The 21,760-nt window shown below is 42.8% G+C and overlaps 1 long non-coding RNA gene across 1 annotated transcript; it reads left to right on the forward strand.

Moving 5' to 3' along the window:
- LOC125430194 lies at positions 1-6,432 on the forward strand. The gene is made up of 3 exons (XR_007244103.1): positions 1-119; positions 3,204-3,358; positions 6,341-6,432. It is a non-coding gene; the product is annotated as an uncharacterized LOC125430194 (long non-coding RNA).
- Positions 6,433-21,760: the final 15,328 nt, after the last annotated feature.

The raw sequence follows: 21,760 nt of genomic DNA on the forward strand, positions 1-21,760 counted from the left end.
GAGCGGCCCGGCCAGCCCTTCGCCCCTCCTTTTACATAACGAGAGAACGTGTGCTGCCCTCACGAGCCACAACAGCGCGAGCTCGTCTCTTCCATTGGAAGCCTGCGGGATACCCATTGGTCAGCGGGGCCTGAGAGGAGGGTGGGAAGTGCGGGGAAGACGGAAAATTCCACCCGGTGTGGAATGCAAAATAGAGAACAGGCCTAGCCAATCAGGGAAAACGTCTCCTAAAGCGACGGGAGGAAGGAATGCATGCACGCATGCTTGATGGAACAGAAAAGGAGGGGGCGGGAAACAGACTGTTCCGGAGGAATGCAATTCTGGTCCTGGAGAATTCTGAGGCAGGACATGTATAGGAGGACGTGAAACAAAAATTTAGATTTCTTCTAAATGTCAGAGTCAGACCAACGAGGGATCACGCATGCTTCAGGATAGTTGCATATTGTTATTTATGTATGACTTCAGTCTAGTGTTCACCTAGACAAGGAAGAAGTTCTGGCAGCCATTGATAAACTAAATGCTACCAAATCCCCTGGCCCAGATTGCATTCATCCAAGAGTTCTTAAAGAGCTCAAGCATGAAATTGCTGATGTTCTCACATTAATATGCAACTTATCCCTGAAATCAGGTTCCATTCCTGAAGACTGGAAGATGGCCAATGTCACACCAATCTTTAAGAAAGGGTCTAGGGGGGACCCAGGAAATTACAGGCCAGTCAGTTTGACATCTGTTCCTGGTAAGTTAGTAGAATCTATCATTAAAGATAAAATTATAAAACATGTAGAAAAGCAAGACCTGCTGAGGAAGAGTCAGCATGGCTTTTGCAGAAGGTAATGAGATCCTGTCTTACAAACTTACTAGAGATTCTTTGAGGGGTGTAAACAGGCATGTGTGGATAAGGGGGGAACCAGTGGACATTGTCTACTTGGGATTTCCAAAAGGCTTTTGACAAAGATTTCCTCACCAGAGACTGTTGAGAAAACTCAGCAATGAAGGAATAAGAGGAGAGAGTCCTCCCTATGGATTAAAAAAACTGGGTTGAGGAACAGGAAACAAAGGGATTGAGGTATAAATGGGAAGTTTCTCACAATGGAGAGATGTGGGGAGTGGGTGTCCCCAAGGATCCCGTTATGTGGGACCAGTGCTCTTTAACCTATTCATAAATGACCTGGAAGTAGGGGGGTAGAAGTAAGCGTGGTGGCCAAGTTTGCAGATGATACCAAATTATGCTATAGGATGGTAGAGAAGGCCACAAGAAGGATTACTTGGCTTGAAGAGCTCCAAAGCGGACCTTGATAAATTAGGTGAGTGGGCTCCAGAAATGGCAAATGCAGGTTCAATGTAGCAAAATGTAAAGTGATGCACATAGGGGCAAAAAATCCAAACTTCACATACTGCGCTTCACAGAGGGTCAGTGCTATCCAGTCACAGACCAGGAAAGGGATTTGAAGCGTCTTAGTTGATAGTTCAGCCATGGGAGATGTCAACTCAATGCATGGCAGCTGTGAAAAAAAGGAAGCAAACTCTATGCTGGGGATAATTAGGAAAAGGAGGTTGATAATAAAGAGCTGCAGAAGTTGTGCTTGCCCTTATATAAAAGCGATTAAAAGATGCGACCCGCGCCAGGATACTGTATGTTCAGTTCTGGTCGCCCACATCTCAAAAAAAGGATATTGAAGAGATAGAAAAAGTACAGAGACGGCGATTACTTGAGGATGATTGAGGGGCTGGAGGCACCTTCACTTATGAGGAGAGAGGCTTCAGCGTTTGGAGGACTCTTTAGTTTGGAGAGAAGACGTCTGAGGGGGGATATGATTGAAGTCTATAAAATTATGCATGGGGTAGAAAATGTTGACAGAGAGAAATTTTTCTCTCTTTCTCACAATACTAGAACCAGAGGGCATTCATTGAAAATGCTGGGGGGAAGAATTAGGACTAATAAAAGGAAACACTTCTTCACGCAACGTGTGATTGGTGTTTGGAATATGCTGCCACAGGAGGTGGTGATGGCCACTAACCTGGATAGCTTTAAAGAGGAGCTTGGACAGATTTATGGAGGAGAAGTCGATCTATGGCTCACCAATCTTGATTACATGCCTGTGATCTGAGAGTTGCCAAATGCCTTAGCAGCAGACCAGGTGCTCGGGAGCGACAGCAGGCCAGCCAGAAGAGCCATTGCTTTCACCTCCTGCATGTGAGCTCCCAAAGGCACCTGGTGGGCCACTGCGAGTAGCAGAGTGCTGGACTAGATGGACTCTGGTCTGATCCAGCAGGCTAGTTCTTATGTTCTTATGTTCTTACCTGCTGTCAGCTTTGGTAAAGGACCGGTGCAGCATCTATTTCCATGGAGATAACATATCTTCACTCTCTCATAATTCCCTCAAGAAGACAATGAAGCAAGACTCTCTGGAAATGTTCACAATTTGTGAAATCAGTATTTACGGTTGTTAGCTTAACTCTAGAATGGTCTTTATTTTTCTTGATTACGTTTATCTTTAACATAACCACATTGAAACCCATATTGGTAGGGTTGTTCTCTCTGGATGTAGAAATTCCTGCAGTTCCCTTCTCTGTTTTCAAGGCTCAAAGAGAAAAAAAACTGCAGACCTTTGTAAACCGCTCTGGAGAGTACCTGGAGTTCAAACTTCTGATACCATGTTGTGAAGGACAATGGGATGGCTCACGTGGGTTTGTTTATTTATAGCTAACAATATGACTAGTTAGAACCATAAACAGCTACACAGATGCTCTCAGTCTGGACTCTTCTAAGTCTCAGCTGCAACTGCTTTCCCCAGGTCTCTTAACTCCATCCATTAATCCAAAGTCTTAAAGGCACACATCATAACATCTTTCCCCCTTTTGAATATATATTAAAGAATTATCTGAAGAACAGTATAAATAATTACTAATATGTACAGGCTAACATTCTAACGAGGTGATGAGTGGACTATCATGCACCTCAATAGCACCTGGGGATTATTTTACCATGTATTAGGTTGCTATTACTATCTACACATGCAGGTTTTCTGATCACTCTGCCTCTTGAAGTTACTCTGTCTATAGTTGGCAAAGGAGAGGAAGTGATTATTATTGCAGTCTGTACTTGAACTGGATCTGGTATAGGAGATTCAGTGCTGACTGGAGAATCTAATTCTAGAGTTTCTGGTTCTGCAATTAACTGAAGGTGTTTTCTGTTTCTTCAGATTGTTCCAGTGTTGGTCTTAATGAGGTATGATTGTGACATTTGGCATTGTTCCACAACTACTGAAGGATTGGACCAGTCTTTATTCTCGTTCATCTTTATACTTACTTGTGATCCTTTTGGCAGTGATGATAATATGGTCTCCAGGCAACAGAGGTCAGTTCACCTGTTGAAATGGCTGCTTTGAAAAGTGACTCTATGGCATTGTGTGCCATTGAGGTCCATCCCCAAACCCTCCCCTCCTCAGACTCCACCCCCAAAATCTCCAGGAATTTCTCAATCCAAAGCCAGAAATCATATCTTGAACGGTGTCACTTCCCCATCAGTGATGGAGCTGGAATATTTCCTTCAATTCACTCCATGAACTGCTTCTGTCACAGTCCCTGAGAATTTCATCCCAGTAGAATGGGGTGTTAACAATAGGATGTTTTGGGGGACAGTGATTCATAGAATCACAATAAGTCAGAAGCGCCTTGACAGCACTTATAACATATACAGTGTGGGCAACAAATAGTTAAAGAGATGAATGTATTTCCTATTGAAATCTATGGAAATAAATACAGAATAGAATTTGGTTAAACATTATGAGAAGTTTCCTCAGGAGGTGATTGACTCTCCTTTGGAGAAGAGACTGGATGGCCATCTGACAGCAAGGGTGATTCTATGCACTTAAGCCAAAAGGGAGGGCAGGAAGGATTGTGTCAGTGCTTGATTCTTGTGGTCTTTACTTACATACCCAGGGTAACGCAAATCATCGCTTTGGGGTCAGGAAGGAATTTTCTTGCAGGCCATATGGCCGGAGATCTTGGAGGTGGCATACTTCTGTGGGTCGGCGTGCCACGCTCCCTGCCCTAAACCCTGGTTGGGAGTCAACTAATGTGGGCTCCACGCTTGGGAACGCCCCCACCTCCCCTACTTCACTGTCCTATCAGCCTGGATTTTGCCATGGCAAAACTGAGAGATGGGCAACCACTCATGCATCTGCCTCCTCCACTGTGGTAAGTGCCCGGGACAGCAAATGTGCCAGTGCAAGGGCACATCACTCCCCCAAGCCATTTCATGGGTGTGGCTTTTAGTTGGCTACTCTTCCAATATTATCCCTCCATATCCCCAGCTTCTACCCTTTCTCCTTTTATGATCTTGCATTTACAATAAAATGCCCTGACCTGGATGGTTCAGCCTAATCTGATCCAATCAAAATCGCAGAAGCTAAGAAGAGAGGCCTTGGTTAGTGCTTTGATAGGAAATCACCAAGAAAGTTGAGGGCTGCCATGCAGAGGCAGGCAACAACAAATCACCTCTCCATATCCAGCTGGTATGAATGATAAGATGGTAGTTTGATCCCAAAGAGTTTGTTGATATCTAACTATGCAGCAGTGGCGTAGTGGTTAAGATCAGGGGTACTCTAATCAGGAGGAACTGGGTTTGATTCCCTGCTTTGCCGCCTGAGCTGTGGAGGCTTATCTGGGGAATTCAGATTAGCCTATACATTCCAACACATGCCAGCTGGGTGACCTTGGGCTAGTCACAGTTCTTTGGAGCTCTCTCAGCCGCACCTACCTCACAGGGTGTTTGTTGTGAGGGGGGAAGGGAAAGGAGTTTGTAAGCCCCTTTGAGACTCCTATAGGAGAGAAAGGGGGTATAAATCCAACTCTTCTTCTTCTTCCTCTTCTTCTTCTTTTATGGATATGGTAGCTCTTTTATTCTATTATGAAGAGCCAGTAACTTAGCTCCTGCCACAAAGAAAAGGGTTGGCTTGCATTTCTGGACTGATTTTCTTTAAAAATTGATGTTTCATCTTTGTAGTTATTGTAGAGAAAAAAAATGCTTTAAGAGGTACAGTACAGTATATTACACTTGAAGTTACAACAATAAGGAAAATAAACCCTGTACACACTGATAGGGTAGAAGTTAAATGCCTACTGACAAACTGAGCACTACTCAACTGAACACTATTTTAGTCTTTAGTTTCTATGGAAACGCAAATAAATGACCCTGTGTTGTAAACCTCTTAAACGAGCTTAGTAAATTTGTAAAATGCCCAAAGTTTCTGTAAACTTAGAGAACAGTTTAAAACATACAATACTGAGCCAGCTTCACACAGAATCTGACATCTTATTTTACTTGCTAACACTTCTCAGAACTAATGATTAAAATAGGAAATATAATTCCTGAAGTGATTAAAATAGGATGCAAAACTTTAAACCCGAGTAACAGAACAACATAGGCCTTTACAACCTATCTTTAAAGACACTCTTTCATAAAAAAGGTCCTCTTGAGTTCAGAAGGGTTTTCTCCCTAACATGTGTGTTTATGATCCCTCTCTTTTGCTGACATTGCCATCCTATGCAGATCTACTCCATTAGGCTTAGACTGGAATAACTCTGCATAGGTTTGCATTAATACTCTACTCAGTACATCTATTTTTTAAATCGACTTTCAAAAAGCAGTAGTTGTTCTACAGTACTGAAGAAAAGGGTAAAATTTTAATTTTCCCATCTGTCCCCCTGCAATGTCCTTTGTACCCTCCATTAATGAGGCCTCCTCCCAGTTTTCATTCAGTACAAAAGCATCATCAGGGAGGAATGGCATTTCTCAGAGATACAGACTATTTCTGGTCATGAGCCATATATTTCCCTTAGCAACTGTTTACTGACAGGATATTCTGTATAGTTTCAAAATATTATGACTCCACCAGGCTGTGCCAGTTGGATTATAAAACACTGAAGGATTAAAAAGAAAATGTAAAACTGAATTGCTGTGCTCATCTGGCAAAATTGTGGTATGCCAGAAAAATTCATAATTAAATTTCAGTTGTTTTGTTCCTAATTATCCCTGATCGTATTAGTTATAATAAGTATATCTTCTTGTTTTGTTTTGTTCTAGTGGGGGTGCTGTAGCAGGTGCTTGAAGAAATATATTTTCTGCATACACAAATTACTCATGATTTTCTTGAGAGTCAATCCACAAACACTGGAATCAATTTGGGCAGGGTTCTTTTGACTATCTGCCCTCCCTGTGCATTTTTACATTTGTGGAGTCAGATTGTTTTCTTCTGTGCATGGCTTAAATATGAGGATTTTCATGGGAAGGTGCTGTCATCTTCAGTAAGTAAATCTCTATTCCTTTCCCTTGCAGAGAGATAAAGAAAAAGGCATATCTCCACAAGGAAGAGGCTAGAATATCTCCACAAGGAAGAGGCTAGAATTTCATTTTTAAAAATGAAAGGTGAGAATTCAGATAACCTGTTTAAACTGTCATTGCAACACTACAGCAATATGTCAATATTTAAGGGCCTTAAAAAATCTGAAATCAATATAATCTTGGGGGGAAGTGGTGTAGTCTAGTCATTGAAAAGTGAACTGGAGGTGGGTGGGACACCCCCCCCCCCCGACACAGAAACTTTGTAGACTAAGAAAAAGCTGACTCAGAATTGGTTTCCAGAAAATCATTGTGGTAAAAGTGGCCACGAATGAGCTGGGGGAAAAAAATGCTTGGGTGTGTGTGGAGGTAACTGAAGTAAAAACTGAAGACAGAAAAATGCATTCTGTAATCAGGGGATAAGTTAAAACAGTATGGGACCAGATCTGACAAAAATGCAGAAAAGCTCAACGAGAAAAAAAGGAGACACCCCCCCCCCCACCCCCAGGAGAAGGAGCCCCCAAGCAGAGCTGTAGTCTCTGGAAAATGTAAGAACTGAAGAAAGAGGGCGGAGTGTCAGACACGCTCTGGGAAATACTTGAATGTGAGAATCTTGCGAAGTCCTCAGAGAGCAGAAGACTCTTACCATCTCTGCTGTTCCAACTTTCAGTAGTACAGCTTGAGTCTGAGGCTTTTATATTTGGTGGTTTACTTTACTTTTTTTTGTTGAATCCCATCCCTTTTTGTTGAATAAGCCCTGTTTGTATTTTGTGTTCTGTTTGTTGAGGAAATTGAACCCCAAAATAGTCAGTGTGGTTCGAGAAGATCAATCTTATTCACTGGTGGAGGAAAGAGAACTAATGTCCAAAGGCAATTCCTCAGAGTCCTGTATGCAATCCAGCTCTTTTTTATACAATATTTAAGCTGACACATTTCATTCCACGCATGGTTAAAAAGTTACTGTATAATTGGTTCAGTATAACTTTAACCCTAAACTTGTTTACACCACCTTCCTGTTTCGTATCCCTGAAATTTCTTTACCTAAACTTCTTATTCTGCATGTCTTTTTTGATACATGTAGTTTCTTATTTACTTTGTCAAAAGGAATCTTATTGTACTCTATAGCCATCAAGTTTGTGTGTGATTATAGAGTCTAGGATAGGGCTGCCAACTGCATGGAAATAGTGCCCTGTATCTTTAATAGAGGCATAAGTGTGGAAATGCACACCTAACATTTTTCCTGGTATAGTGGTAAATTATATCACTTGATGAATAACATCTCATTAAAAATATTTTATTAAAGAAATAGAACATTTTTTCCTTCCACGGACTTGGTAAGGTCAATGAAGGAAGGTTATAGGATTGACCTATTAATGTTGTATAGTTTAACATGCTATGACATCCAATCTGAATTTCTGACTAGAAATGCTGGCTCTATTGCGTATATCTATTTTATTGTAAAGCAGGACTGAATCTTGGGTGGGGTGAGGTAGACAGGTTCCCCAGGCAGTGGGCAGAGATGGGGCAGCAGGAGGTAGAGGAGGCTCAGCCACATAGAAACGATTACTTGTTCCACAGCATGCACACTCGATCCCCCAATTAGGCTGCTGCTAGGAGATGAGGCAAGGGGAGAAGAAGACTCAGAGGGAAGTCTCAGCCCTTGGTAAGGCAGAAACTGCAGCTGTTAGTCGGGCAAGATTATAGCAAGTTATAACTAAACTAAAGATTCCTGAGGAGATGTTCAAAGATGTCAAGTTCTATGCAGTGGGAGACCTAGACCTTCAGGTAACTTTTCTTGACTCTCTCCTTTCCCCAGCCAAGGCACCCTTCACTCCTCCACCAGCAGGACTTTCCAGTTTCTTGTCATTCTGGCCCCCCCTTTCAAAGATCACATGTTGACAGTGGCTGTGGTGAACTTTGGGCACATAAGACTTCTGAGGAGGGGGACTTAGGATATGTTCTGAATACTCACTGGGGGAGAAGAGTCTTGGAAATTAGTGACCATTAAAGCTTTAGAATGCCTGATGCACGTCTCTTTCTCCCCATGCTTTGTGCTCTGCTGAGGTGCTGCAAGCCCTGGAGCATCCTGGATTTGAATGGAGTGGAAGAGAAGATGATGATCTCTTCTCCTGCACCCACACCCTTCGCTTCTTTAAAACTGGGAGTTGTGTTATGCTTGGCTTTGCCAAAGACCACTAGTGGTCCTGTCCCGTCATCTGATCGGCTTGGCCTTCCCAAAAAAGCCTGATTTAACACCCTCAAAAAGGGAGGGAAACAAGAATGGAGGCCTTCAAGTCACTTCTGACTTATGAATCAATGACCTCCAACACATCCTTTTATTAACAGCCTTTCTCAGTTGATGTAAACTGAGGGCTGTGGCTTCCATTATTGAGTCAATTCATCTCATGGTGGATCTTTCTCTTTTCCTACTGGCTTTAACATTTTCTCACATTATTGCCTTTTCTAGTGAGTCTTTTCCAGTGACTAAAGTCCAGTAACTTCAGTGTAGCCATTTGAACCTCTAGCAGCTTAACGTTTTTTTCTTGGCCTGTTCTTTATCAAGCTGTGAAGGAGTGATAGGTGCTTTTGGTGTTTCCCATGTCAAAATTATGTATGCTGTATTTTAAAAAAATATCCGCAAAAAGGCTAGGCTGAAAAACTTTATCCTTTGATTGGGTTTTCATGTGTGCAGAGGGTTTGAGGGACTATCCAAACATTATAGATAGATAAAATAGTGTAGAAGTGTCATTATTCATTAATAATTCATAGAGGTCAACATAATTTATTCTACCAATTAAAACAGTTGATTATACATGTTGATTACATAGTATATACAAAGAAAAAATATGCATATAATATATGGGGGTGTCATTCTGTACTTCTTCCCCTTCCAAAAATGTAGATCTGACCCTATTATACAGATTTAATTTAAAATAAAGTTTGCAACAAGTAGTTCAAAATATCAGTATGCTTTTCAAATCAACCTGTAGGTGGTGCAAGTGTTGTTCCCTTGTTCAAAAGTGGTTGATGAAAGAAACATTTCATAACAAAGAAAATTTTTACTGCCAGTACACTTATTCAGTGGACCTAATGTTTACAGGCTGAGTAACGAAAAAGCTCACATATATAATATCTGTTGAATGATGTATTTCAGAAATAATATGTTCAGAAAAGTACTGAAAAGTTATCCTGGGAGAATCATGCTGGAACTTTATTGCACTGCACCATAATTTGCATCATTATGCAGAGGCTGATATGTCTGATTCAATCTATAGATTCACTAGTACGTCAGAAAATTCAGCTTCATAAGGTATTTTTCCTTCTTAAAAACAACATATAGACCCTTGATGTACCAGACCAGAGTTCCATGGCAATACCTGATCTAGTTTATTTACTTGCTCCCATAACAAGTGCTAGAAATGGCTTATAACAGTTTGCCCCTTAGATGCTTTTCACAAATCATATCGTTTTATTAGCGTACTGCATATTCGTGTTTCCTTTTTAAAGGTCCCCAGTCCTTCTTTTCATTATTTTATGTAGTTTTCTTCAAGTGAGATGTTTTCTAAAATATATATCTATATATTAGTCATAATGAGTAGTAACTCAGCTTGTAATTTAGATTTCTCTTTCTTACGTCTACTACATCTCATCATATAAAATGGATGAGTAGGGTTTGCCCTGTGTGCTGCTTCAACCAGCTTGCTTTGGCATTCTCTCATCATTTTTTTTTCTTTTCACCCTGGCCCAAATGTACAAACTGAAGATGACTTGCAACATGGTGGCAACATGGGACTGTGTGAACCAAATCAAATGTGAACCTTTACCTGCTTTTGGTGATATACTATCCTACTACCCTTGATGTCAACCTCTTCACTGCCATCTGTCATGGGCCAGCTAGGTCCAGTAATTATCAAAGACTCCTTTGATAGAGTCAGTCGGTGACCTGGGCAGAAGTGGTCCAAGAAGAAGCAGCCCCATGGGTCCAGACTTGAACTCGCTGCCAAGAATCAGCGCAGTAAACCCTCAACCCCCCAGCGCTCAGTCAGCTGCAGAAAGCCAGTTGCTAGTCTGCTCACCTTCCTTATCATCAGATCCTCAGGAATGGAGTAGGAGGGCTTGCTGTCTGGCCATGACATAAGGTAGTTATTCTCGAACCATCTGCTCTAAGCCACAGTCATTTAGCATATCCAGGAATGCTCTCTCCTTACTATGATCTGAACATGCATTTTTCCATGTGGGGATAGTTGTCATCACCAATTATCACTACGTTTTTGCCTTTGTTGGCCTCTCTAATTTCTTTTTCCATCTCAGAATCCTCTTCTGCGCTTTGGTCTGGAGGACAATAATATATTCCTAATATTAGACTATCCTTCACACCTGGTATTGATATCCACAGTGCTTCTGTAGGGGAAACAGCTCTCCTCACATTGTCTATTTTATGTGACACTATGCTCTCTTTGACGTAGAGGACAACCCCCCCCCCCCCCGATACGCCCTATCCTATCCTTCCTGTAGAGCCTGTGACCTGGGATAACAGCATTCCACTGGTTCTCCTCATTCCACCATGTCTCTGTGATACCCACTATATCAATTCCCTCCTTCAAAACCCTGTACTCCAGCTCACCCATTTTAGGTTGAAGGCTTCTATTATTAGCATAGAAACACTTGTGTACTCTATCTCTGTCCCTAACTTGGGATTTATGTGCTTTGCCCTCTAGCCCTTTGTAGACACATTGCTATATTCCACGCTTGTATGTGGTTGATTTAGAAAAAAACCTCCCTCTCTGTTTGCATCCCCATAGATACTGTATTCCAAACCAAAGTCACCTCAGCTCCTGTCAGCTTTTCCCCAGGGATCAGTTTAAAAGCTGTTCTGCCATCTTTTTAATGTTGAGCTCCAGCAGCCTGGTTCCTTTTTGGTTAAAGGAACAACGCAACAGCCTAGTTCCTTTCTGGAAATCTGATGTACTACCTGACGAACACACACAAGTAAGAGCATCTGTTATTCTGATTTTATTCAACAATACAGATTACTTTAGATAATAGTTATTAAACTTGCTAATTAGTTAGCAACCATCCTGCCTTACATAGTGTAACCCCTCTTCAAATTTGAAATTATTCAAGCCCAATTTTATTGTATTGTTTATTTACTTCTTTTTAGTATCCTATCACATTTTACAATGATTTACTTCTTTTTGGTATCCTACCACATTCTAAAATGATTTACTTGCATCTACTTCAATCATGTGGAAACATTTTTCTTTTGATTATCATTGATCACTGAAAATAGGGATAGGTGACATCCAACTTAAGTCATGAGTTCAGAATATATATTTTGGGAACACAAATATCAAGTTAGGTCTCAGTATCAGCTGTAGATTAACTGTATAGAACTATGTCTTTCTAAGCCCATTAAAGTCAATTGACTTAAAAGGGTGTAACTTTGCTTAGGATGTAACTGCAGTTGTTGAAGATCTCCTAAATCCCCATGAATGTTTTATATCTGAACCATACTTTATCCCAGTATGCTTTATGAGTTTTTATCTCACATGATTTGGTGACATGTAGGCAAACCCAAAACAGCTGTTATTTCTCTAAGTGGCAGATTGTACATCATCACAGCATTATGGCTAGTGGGGTTATAAATGTATTATTGGTCAATTTCCATATATTAGTAGTGTGGTCTGGGAACTGAATGAACTTATACATTTCATTTGGAGTTAAGTTGTGATAATTCATAAGGACAAACTCACAGCAAGAGCATCACATATGGTATGATCAGGAATGCTGTAATGAGCCCAGAGGAGGAGGAGAACCTGAGGGCTTGATTATGGAAAAGAGGCCAGCCTGCATTTTGCCCTGCCTTCCCCTTGCTGCATTGTTGCTTGTTAACCAGTTTCCTAGAGTGGAGGCAAAAACAAATTAATGTGTATATGTATGTGTAGCCTCCAGAATGGTGGATTCTAATCTAGAGAATTGGGTTTAATTCCTCACTCCTCCACATGAAGCCTGCTGGGTGATTTTGGGCTTGTCACACTACTCTCAGAACTCGCTCAGTTCATGCAGTGGCAGGCAATGGCAAACCACATCTGCTTGTTTCTTGTTTTGGAAACCCTGCAGGGTCACCATAAATCAGCTGTGACTTCATGGAAAACTTCCACCTTATTAATGAGTATGAGGATGGAGGAGGATCTGGGATGATTATTTCAGTTTCTTTGACGTAGCCTTGAGCAACATGGACAGAAACCAGTGCAGACACAGCATTAATAGAGGTCTTCAAATGAAAAGCTATCAGCTGCCAGAGATGTTACCTCTATTATGAAGAATTTTTAATTAAGCCAATGAAGTCTGTGTATGTAACAGACTTCCCTCTGTGATACACCTCTGAAGATGCCAGCCACAGATGCAGGCGAAACGTTAGGAACAAAATCTACCAGACCACTGCCACACTGCCCGGAAAGCCCACAACAACCAGTTGAATCTAGCTGTGAAAGCCTTCGACAATACATTGTATTATAAAAATTCAAAGTGTATGTGTGTTGTGTATTTTGAATGGAATGAAATCAGAATGTTAGTCAGTCTGATGTAAACTGACAAAGGGCTGTTGATATACTTACAAGAGGATTAGCCAAGATGGTAAAATTGGTAGTGGCCCTATGTTTCCTGGTTGTAGGCGTGAATGCTAGCTTCCAGGGGGACCCAGGGATCCCCAGAACTATAGGTCATGTCAAGACTACAGAGATCAGTTCCCCTGGAGAAAATGGATGCTTTGGAAAGTGAACTCTATGTATCGTACCCCAGTGAGGTTCCTGTCCTCCCTAGGCTTCATCCCCAAATTTCCAAGAATTTCCCAACCTGGATCTGGCAACTCTGCCTTCTTTCCTCTTTCAGTGGCCAGGGGAGAGTTAGCAACCCTACCTGGTTATGATGCCATTTTAAAATGCAGGACTCATTTATTTTTTTGGTGGGCACCAACGACATTGAATAACTGACATATCAATTAAAGAAGTAAACATTTATGTGATTCTGCCTTAAACTGAGAAAAATATCACAAAGAAGTGCTAACATTGGCTGAAGTCCAGGAGAAAGAAGTGACATTCAGTAAAGCTGGTAGTCACACTTATTTAGAAATTGTGAGTGTGTATGGTGGTGCAAAGTGCAGTCAATATGCAGTTAACTTAGGATGACCACATAGGGTTTTCAAGACTTTCAGAAGGAGTTTGCCCCATAGCAGGTGCAGGCCAGGGGCATGGCCAGGGCAGGAGCCAACATTAGTCAGCTCTCTCTCAGCCTTTGCCAGCTATACTTTGGCGTCCTGAGCCTCGGACATCCAAAAAGGCTGTGTAAGTCCATTCAGTCCAATAGGGGCTTCTTGCTGGCAGGGAGGCTTTTTTTTACTGTTCAAGACTCCCCACGCCTCCAAGGAAGCCTCCATGGGAGTAGCAGGGCGGCCCTGTACTGATGCTGTGGCCTACTGCTGCTGAGTTTGGATGGGGCTGCCCATCTGGAATTTAATTATTAGCCTTGTCTTTATGACAAGAAAAGTAACATTTTACTTTTAAAAATATTAAAATTGACCTTTTTTTGTGGGACATGACAAAGTACTATGATAGCTTCTTGTGGTGCATATTGTCTGTTCCTGCTTTATACATCACATTAGCATGAGCCCTTTTGAATGTTGGGCAAAGGTAAAGCTTTGAAGCTGCAGCTTGCTCTCATCCCTTTAAAAAAGCTTTAGTTGTAGGAATTTGTTTCACGTCTGATCTTTATGTGGGAGGGAAATCCAGGGTGGATTTGAATACGTCCATGACATATTTTGTTGATTGTAACATTTTATTTACTTCCTTTATGTTCCACTTTTCTCCGTACTAGGACCCCACCACAACTTACAACATTGTTACCTTCTCCATTTTTTCCTTGGAACAAGTGCATTAGGCGGAGAGTGTGTGACTGGCCCAGGTAGGATTGCCAACTCTTTGTTGGGAAATTTCCTGAAGATTTGGGAACAGAACCTAGAAACAGTAGGGTTTGAGGAGAGCGACCTCAGTGGAGTATAATGCCACAGAGGTCACTCTCAAGAACACCGTTTGCTCATGGGGAACTCATTCCTGACATCTAGAGATCACTTGTAATTCTAGATCTGAAGGTCCCTTCTGGAAGTAATAAACCTGGGTCACCAAAAAGCATGGGGTGGGGATCACCCAGAAAGCTTCTATGGCAGAATGGCTCAAACCTGGGTCACCTACATCCTAGTTTGATGCTCTAACTACTGCATAACACTGCCTGCACTGTAGACTTTCCTAGGAGCTTTGCCCAAGCTTAAATTCTTTTGTCTTCAGAGATGTATATCATTATTTCTATAATATTGCCTATTCCTGTTCTTTGTGGCAGGCAGGCTAGTGTCAATCTGACACAGAAGCAATTCATGTTTGGCATGTGCTTTTGGATCATTTGCTGCTGAATCACTATATAACTCTCAAGTGCTTCCACAAAGGCTGCCTGTGTTGAGGAGCTAAACTAAAACCATTCCTATGTAAAATGTTTTTAGTCACATATTTCCCATCAACATTTTTGTTAAGATTTTATGAGGACAAAGCTAATTTTTGTGGTCCAGCTGTATACTTTTATTCTAAGTAAAACTGGCCAGAGCATTATGAAATGTAACTACTGCTGCTTAATGCTTCCCAGACATTGGCAGTGGTGAGTTTATTGTTCACAATTTTTCATGGGGCCAACAAAAGTTAATTAAGTGATAACAAATGCTGTACCTGCCTAGTTAGGATTCTAAAAAAGACCTTATTGTTACTTATTAAAATGTTTTTCCAGGACACTTGCATGAAGAATCAGCACCCAGATCACACCACTTTTTGGGCTTAATGTCAGTGCAATACCACAAGTTTGTGCAATAACTGCTGGAAGGGAACAATGAACCAGAGTTTTCATACTTTTCATTTACTAAGGTATCCCATCCTAAAATGACATTCACTGATATATACAGAAATCCCTGTTTGATGCATGATGGAGAAAATTATTGAGTACAGTTCAGATGAAATTTACATTGCATGCTGTGACATGACAACATTTCTCTGTATCCTGTATAATTGTGAATATTTAGCTTTCCTTGGTTGGCCATGCAGCTCTGTGTGATTGCAGCCATGATGTAGTGTTAGGCTCTCTTGATATCTATGGGACTGACTTCCGTATTATACAAGTGGGAACCCGCAAGGATTTGTAGGAGGCATCTCATTTCCAGCCTCCCCCCATTTCATCTTTCCCTTTTCTGAAAGTCCCATAATTACTCCTCCTGTATTGCTTCTCTATTTTTAGGGGGTTGTCAATCTCCAGGTGGGGCCTGATGATCTCCTGCAATCCTAACGGATCTCCCAGCTACAGAGATTAGTTGCCTCTTAGGGTTACCATCTCTAGGTTGGGAAATTCCTGGAGATATTGGGGTGGAGCCTTGGGAGGAGAGGTTCAATGGGGGAGGCAACAGGGTATAAATGCTACAGAGCCAGGCCACCCTCCAAAGCAGCCAGTTTTGCAGGGGAACTGATCTCTCTCATTTAGAGATCCGTTGTTATTCTAGGTGATGACCAGCTCTTACTAGGGTTGCCAACCTTCGCGTGGGGGCTGGAGATCTTCCACTATTACAGCTAAGTAACTATTTTAAATGGAAGATTATTTGGTATGGAATATTACCTTAAGTGCCAATGCAAATTCTTTCAATAAGATTTTACATGGAGATTACCTGCGGGGAGACAATTTAAATCAAGGACCTTATGCATACAAAGCATATTCATCAACCTGACCCATAACCTACTGGGTATAAAGAAATTGTTTAATTAATTAAAAGAAGCTTGTCTTTCCATGTAGATTCCAAGACTTCAAAAACCACTAAGGACCCAAACCGGTCTTAACTGAAAGATTTAAAATGCCTCTTCTCCACAACTGTAAAGCTATAGCTTGTTTTGCATAAAGGAAAATTGAGGCACAAGCTTTGGAGGGATGATTTAAATCGTGGAAGAATTAGAGGAAAGGGCCCAGAGGATTAAGCACCAACTTACCCAGTGACCCTTCCCCGTCTTCAAAGCAGGTGCCTGAGGCTACTAATTAGCTTTTGAAAAATTCTGGAGAATCTTAATCATGGATCTTCCCTGTCAGGTCTGTTTTTATTCTAAGAAATGTTAACATATGCAGGCTTCTATGTATTTATTTGCCTGAAAAAAAAGTATTCTAAGAGTTATAGCAAGAACTGGCATCCCCTCCCTTTCCTTTGCGCTAAAATGAAATGGCAGAACCAATGTTCCGTGTGGAAAGAGAGGATAAATGTGTCCTCAGCTCCTGGAGACAGCCCAGGAGCCCTCAGGCCTCACAGAGATGGCACCAAGTGCCCCACAGTTCTTAGAATCAGCCTGGGAGCTCCCACGCCTCACAGAGCTGGCACTGATCACCCCACAGCTCTCATAGGCAGCCTAGGGTCACTCACACTAATAAAACCAATGCTAAGTGCCCCACGGCTCTTGGAGGAAACCTGGGAGCACATACACCTTATGGAGGTGGCACCAAGCACCTTGCAGCTCCCAAGATCAGCTCCACCCCACCTTTCCCAGCTCCTCTGCATCAAGGGTGACCAGGCTTACCCACAAGGAGAAGGAGCTGCAGAGTAATGAATGTAACTGGCAGGGCATGGTGTTTGAGCCGGGGAGGCAGCTGCAGGCCTCGGCAACTACTCGGACATGGAGGGTGAGCCCCAGAAAAATATAGGAGGGGAGGGATGGAGGTTGAGGAGGAAGGTGTTGGCTTGGAATTCCTGTATAACTGGGGAACTACCCAGACCATCCTCCTCATTCACTTCTGAAGCCTTAGGGAACAGTGGGGAACTAGAGACTCTGACCCCAGGAGAGGCTAGCCATAGGTTCCCGCAAACAGGAGACACCACAGTCTGGCTGTTCTTCTTAATTGTATTTTTCATTGTTTGTTGTCTGCAGTCAGGTGTTTTTGTGAGCTGTCAAGAGGCACTGTGATCACCAGCAAGGTGGCATATAATTATTTGAATAAATAAAGCATAGCATAGCATGTTTTATTTCATTTTTTAAAAATTGAGATGAATTGTTAAACAGACCTCTTCTATGTCCAACTCCAAAGGTGAATAATTCTAAACATTTTAAGAACTGCACATTTTTTCTAATGAGATATGTAGCTGAGCTGATGACCTATAATAATTGGCCCTGACCTGGATAGCCCAGGCTAGTCTAATCTTGTCAGATCTTAGAAGCTAAGCAAGGTCAGCTGCTTAGTATTTGGGTGAGAATTCACACAGGGAGGGAATGGCAAACCACTGCTGAATACAGTGTCTAGTATTTTGAGTAAGATGTCAGCTGGGAGACATCTGTTGATGGGAATATTTAGAGGGGGGGGACAGTGATGGAAACAACGTTGCACATACCATGACAGCACTTCTGGGTGAGTACCCAGAAGTGATGTCATAGTAGGCCAGAGTGCAATACAGTGCCCAGTTGCATGGTGGGGAGCCTTCAAGGACTTGTGGAGGACACCAATTTTCCTCTTTGTCAACACCCACACAGTATTTCTTCTTCCACCTGACAACAGCCACATCCTCAAACTTCTCAACTTCCTTTTCTGCTTTCTACAAAAGTTTATCTTTCCTTCAATCTTCAGCTATGTCATTTATTTACTGCATTTATAGCCACTTTGCTCAACAATTGGGACTCAAAGCACCTTACTTTGTTCTCCTTTGCACTGTTTTATTTCCAGGACAATGCTGAGCAGTGGTGGACTGGGAGTGAAAAACTGGGAAAGGGCCCCTCCTGTCTCCTTTTTCCAACTCCAAAGGAGGAAGGGGAGAGGAACAGTCAGTGGCATTCCTGCCTAGGGACGTGGGGTACCCTATGTCCCCGGGCGCCCCCCATTTAGTCACGTGGGGGGCGCCAACATTTCAGGGTCGTTTGTGTGTTTTTAAATTTTTAAGTGTTTTTTCACGTTCTGGCCTGCAGGGGGTGCATTTTTAAGGCTAGCGGCACCAACAGTTCCGGGTACCATCCAGAGACTGCCCTGTTGATACCACCCAAATCTGGTGATGTTTGGTTCAGGGGAAGCAAAGTTATGGACCCCCAAAAGGGGTGCCCCTATCCCCATTGTTTTCAATGGGAGCTAACCTGAGATGGGGGCTACCCATTTGAGGGACCATAGCTTTGGTACCCCTGAACATAACTTCACCAAACCTGGGTGGCATCATAAGAATAGTTACCAGATGATACCCTGAAAATTTGGTGTCACTAGCTTTAAAAATACACCCCTTCCAGGCACACCCCAAGAGAATTTCCCCAAGATTCTTTGTTTTGCCCAGTTGACTTTATGCTCCATTGTAGCCAATGGGGAATTTCTGTGAGTGTGTGGAAGCAGGCTGCACATTTTTTTTGAGAAGATAGAGGCACCAGACTTTCAGGGTTTGGCTCCAGGAGAACCTCCTGGTAATAGCATCCAGGCTTGGAGACCTTTGCTTCCTGGGGGGGTTCCAATTTTATGGGCCCCCAAAAGGCTTGATTTTGTTTCCCCCACTCCTGCACATGATAGCCTGTGGGCTGGAGTTCTCTCAGAGACTCTCTCAACTCCTCTCCCCCACTCCAGAAGCAAAGCTCACCAAGCTTGGATGCTATTACTCAAGGCCACATCTTGGAGCCACCTTGAAGAAGAATCACCAGCGCCCTCTATCTTCAAAAAAATGTCATGCAGCCTGCCTCAGAAATTCCCCATTAGCTTCACAATGGAGCAAAGTCACTGCAAAACAAAGAATCTTGGAGCAGAAATTTCTTTAAGGGTGCCCTGGGGAAAGGAGATGTATTTTTTTTAAAGCTGAGTGACACCAAAATTTCAGAGTATCATCTGTTATCTATTCTTATGATGCCACCCAAGTTTGGGGAAGTTATGTTCAGGGGGGGGACCAAAGTTATGAGGGTCCCTCAAATGGAGTAGCCCATCTCCAGGTTAGCTCCCCACATTGAGAAACAATGGGGATGGGGGCATTCCATTTGGGCATCCATGGCACTGCTGCCCCTGAACCAAACATCCACCAAACTCAGGAACAGGTATTCATCAGGGGCAGTCTCCTGGATGATGCCCCTGAGAGAATCATGGTGCCAGCTAGCTTTAAAAATCAAGGCTTCCTACTGAGCTGAAAAAACACCAAAAATACCCCCCTCCCTGGCAAATACCTTGCATTCCCATTTGTTCCATTATTTTGGGCAGAATCGGACAATTTTTTTGTCGAATGTACTAGAATTTGCCAAATTCCAGCCAAATCTGCTATTTGTTTCATCTGAATCTCCAACCCTCAAAAAGTGATGCTATTTCAGGGCTGGGGAGAATCCACCCCCAAACAGCATCACTTTCAATTTTGTTTTAACCGGGGACCCCAGATTCTCCCTTTAAGGTAGATTTAAAAGAAGAATCTGAGCTCCCTAGTTTAAACACCATTGAAAGTGATGCTGTTTGGGGAGTGAATATCCACTGGAGAGGTGTTTTGTGAGGAGATGATGCTGACATTTGTTTTGGTAAAATGTTTTTGCTGGGGGGTGATTTGTTGAGAGATTTACATGCTTAATACCCACTTGCACTGGCTTGGAGTTGTTTCTCAGGCTAACAACCTACCTCATAGGGTTGTTGTGATTAGGAAATTAGGAAAAGAGTTGGTGGGGAGAGAGCCATGTATGTTTTTCTGGGAGTGGGAGGTGTTTTGTGAGCTGGTACAAAAAATCATTGTTTGGTCATGGTGGGGGAGGGTGGCCGCCCATACGCCGGGCGGGAGCGGGGGGGCGCGCCAAACTCCGGTTTTTTCCCCGGGCGTCAGTTTGCCTAGGTACGCCCCTGGGAACAGTCTGTCTGTCCAACCCTGCCCTTCCCTCCTAAAGGGGAGAATGGAAGGAAGGAGTTAAAGGCAGTCTGCCTAACCAGTTGCCTAGGAGGTGCTGCTGTTTTCATGTCAGGCAGGCTCTGTCTTGCCTCACCTCACTTCATGTGGGGATCAGCTAGGCCCATGGTGGCGAACCTTTGGCACTCCAGATGTTATGGACTACAATTCCCATCAGCCCCTGCCAGCATGGCACCACCTTCTGCCTTCTGTGGGGCTTGACCAGGCACTACTGTCTGTCTCACTTCGTGTAGGACTTGGTTGGGCTGGGAGCTGCTGTTTGCCTTGCCTTACCTTGCAGGGGCTTGTCAGGGCCAAGTGATGTAATCCATCTTGCCTTGTGCAGAGCTTGGTTTGGCCAGAAGACACTATCTGCCTTGCCTTTCATGGGGCTTACAGGGCCAGATGCAATTATCTCTTTGCTTTGAATAGGCCTTAGCAGGACCAGCTGCCTCTGTCTCCTATGTATGCACAGAGTCAGGTGCCACCAGGACTCTAGCAGGCTGGGCTCTATTTCCCCAGCTGGCAGAACACAGTCTTTCCCATTTGTGCAGGTCCTGGGTAGGGGGAGGCCATCAGGCCACCAAAATACATCCAGATTCTCTTCATGATCAATCTTGCTCCTGCCTATGTGAGATAAGTTTGGCCCAAGATCCACTGAGTTCCCAGGAGATCCACTGAGTTCCTAATCTAAAACTAACTACTACGCAATACTGGATTTTGTAGAGTGGCTGCCACCGAGCAAGCCACCAGATCTAGGCGAGTCACACAAGTTGTGTGTTATCAAGTCACCTCAATAAATCTCTCTCCAAGACTAAAACAGTCCTGAAAAAGGCGCTGTCCCTCCCCTGCCTTTTGCTAACCTAGCAAAGATATGATTTATTAGTTTTATATGTTGCCTCTCCCTATATAGGCTGGGAACAGTTTCCAACATTACTAACAAGAATTAAAACAATTTCAATGCCACAGTTAAAAACTCAATAATAATTAATTAAAATTATTGCAATAATTGAATCTACAGATGACATTCAGTTCATTAGACCCCACCAAGAGAATGAGCTACATGAGACAAAAAGGGAAGGGGGAGGGAAGAAGGCAAATGAAGCAGGGGGAGAAAGCAAAGGGGGAAAAGGGGAAGGAAGAGAAAGGGGCGGGCAGTCTAGATGGACTATGGTAGTTGCCTCAACTGTATGTCTGGCAGAACAGCCCTGGGCTATCAAGGATATCCTTTTTAAAAGCTACAACTGCGCCTTTTATCATTTTGATCCTTTATAACCCCCATGTAATTTTTAAAAAAGATTTCAGATTTTTCTGCAATCCTGAGGTGCTTTTCAGGTTTGACGAAAGATCTGACTTGGCCCTTCATGGGTCCACTCTCCAGATTGAGGTTTTTGCCAACCTTGCTATTAGAATATAGAAGTGGAACCCAGCAAAAATCTAGTGGGGAAGGTACATCCGATTCCCCCTTGCTTCCTTCCCTTTTCCCTGTC

This window comes from Sphaerodactylus townsendi, linkage group LG01, assembly GCF_021028975.2.
Source record: "Sphaerodactylus townsendi isolate TG3544 linkage group LG01, MPM_Stown_v2.3, whole genome shotgun sequence".
Taxonomy (NCBI): Eukaryota; Metazoa; Chordata; class Lepidosauria; order Squamata; family Sphaerodactylidae; genus Sphaerodactylus; species Sphaerodactylus townsendi.